Raw genomic sequence first — 2540 nt, forward strand, 5'->3', positions numbered from 1 at the left:
TATTATTTACAAAGGAAATGGGAAAAGAGAGAAATAAAACCCAAAGAAATTTTTAAAATAAAAACAAACAGAGATCTAGGGTATGGGGGTTGATTATGCAAGGGGAAGGTATTAACACCCCTCACATATGTGGTACTCCACAAGAATGTTTTTGCAAATTTGTGTAAAAAAGAGTTGTGTGCAAAAGAAATTTTTTTGGTTTTTAAATTATGCTCGGTAAGACGTCACATCTTGTGCCTACATACCTCCTTAGTATAATGGAGAATTTTGAGCATCTGTAGTTCTGCTCAAAAGAAAATAAACGTTTGTATAAAATGAAGAGACACTTTTTCATCTTAGAGGATAAAACTCATCTAACCATACTTGAACATGAGAACAAGTGCATTCTTTGCTTCATAAGTGAAAGAAGGGCTCTAACTTGGATAGAAATCAACAAGTATGCCACAAACTCTTTCAAGTGGAAAAGAATAAAATATATCAATTAATATCAAGGGGATATGAGATTACATCTCTATGGTGATGATTACACATGCCTAATCCTTAAAAAAAAGTTTTAAAAGAGGCCTTAAATGGCTAAAGATTTGAAAGAAAGTTTTATTATCAACAAATGTTAAAGCTTACAAACATAGATTTTGAAAAGTAGGGAGAAATTTTTGAAACTTAAGAAGAGGGGCAAAATATGAAGGGACTATCCTAAAGTATAAAGTAAAAGCTAAGGACAAGAAGAATATAACCAAAAAAGAAGCCAACATTTGACATAAATCCAACATAAGCATTCTTTTCCTTTGGATTCAACTCAAAACGTAGCCAATAAAGCACTTGAACAAAATAACCAAAGCTCCAAGATAATAATCCCATTTAGCATTGTTTCAATAATCATTGTTTTTTTGCCTTAGATGAAACTGCCTCAGATAAGCATTCAAAGCTTTCATATTAGAGATGATAAGTCGATTTAGGACAAAACAACTAATACAGACAAACAAGCTAAAAGAAATTCCAAAGGCCTCAGATGAACAGTTCCATAATCCAGGTCCTAACTCTAAGTCTAGAGATCCAACTCCTTGAGTAAAGGATAGTAGCCATAGTCCATGATTATGATTTTTTTAAGGTTTTATCTTTATTAAGTATTTTACACAAACAAAAAAAAAATCTCAAGTGAGCAAAGAAAAAATAAATGCTCATGTGAGTAAAAGGAATATGGCATAAATTTAAAATGCAATGAATTGTAAACGACAATATAAATAAAGAGTGGAAAAATAAAATGCGGAATAATAAATGACATTAAAGTAAATGTTATTACAATTATCTAGTCAATTATTAGTATTAGAGATGATAAGTCGATTTAGGACAAATTTAGCGCTATGTTAAGCTGTTGTAAGTTAACTTATATAGAAGTTGCACCTATCGGAGGCCGGTCAATAACAATCTATATGTTTAAGAATAAGATGGAGGAATGATATGGAAGATCATTCTCTTAAGACTTGCAACACATGTAAAACACACAAAAATGAAAAAATGAAAGTCAAGGATCTTACAAGATCATTACATCAATTAAAGACTTCTTAGTACTTAGGACAAAATTATCACCAATCCATAATACTTAAAATAATCTCATGATCACCTTACAATAGATTTGAGATAATAAAAGTTCATCTTTACCAATCAACCCTTAATTGAACAAGGATGAATCCTTAAGTCTAATTGATCAAAAGTTAAAGAAGGGATTAATATGAAGAGGGAGGGAAATGAATCAATCATAAAACCACAAGTCCATATGAATTTTTCTAAGTCATTATGAGACTTCGTCTTGATGATTCATTAGAGGAATGGTAGAACCATAACCTTCACACACTGAATGCATTAATACTTAAACCCATGAGACAAGAGAAAAGAGATGACGAGAAAGGAAAATCAAATCAAGAACTTTTACCAAAATGGATCCTCAAACATCAAATTAAAAAAAGAAATTTTAAATAAATTTTAAATGGATTTTTAAAAGGAAATAACAACCTAAATTCAAACTAAAGATCACGATAAGTCAAGGACCATCATAAGATCATTTTCAAAATTTTCCATAATTTTTAGACATTTCAAAACATTTTTAAAATATTTAAAACATGAAGCAAATGAGAGAAAATATTAAAAATATCAAATGATCAAATAAAAATATGGAAAATATTCATAAAAACAGAAATAATTCAAAGTTTTTTTGGTTATTTTTCATGATTTTGAATTAAAATGAAGGAGAAATTATTTTTTAAAGATAAATGTATTTAAAAAGAAATTTGTAAAATAAATTAAAATCAGAAAAAACCTAAGGCGTCATATCTCACTTCATTAGTTGATGTGGAAGCCTTGAAGACTTAGAATCACTTATGCATGGTGGAGATTAACTTGAGAAATCACCCAAGATCATTTTTAAACAAGCTAATCAGAAAATTTTAAGTGACACACTATCATTGGTTGGATGATGACACTTCATCATCTTCAAGCTCCATCCTAAAATAATTGCAGAAAAAGGGAAGAAATACATGATTCCT

Source organism: Vicia villosa, unplaced genomic scaffold, assembly GCF_029867415.1.
Source record: "Vicia villosa cultivar HV-30 ecotype Madison, WI unplaced genomic scaffold, Vvil1.0 ctg.003455F_1_1, whole genome shotgun sequence".
NCBI classification, from domain to species: Eukaryota; Viridiplantae; Streptophyta; class Magnoliopsida; order Fabales; family Fabaceae; genus Vicia; species Vicia villosa.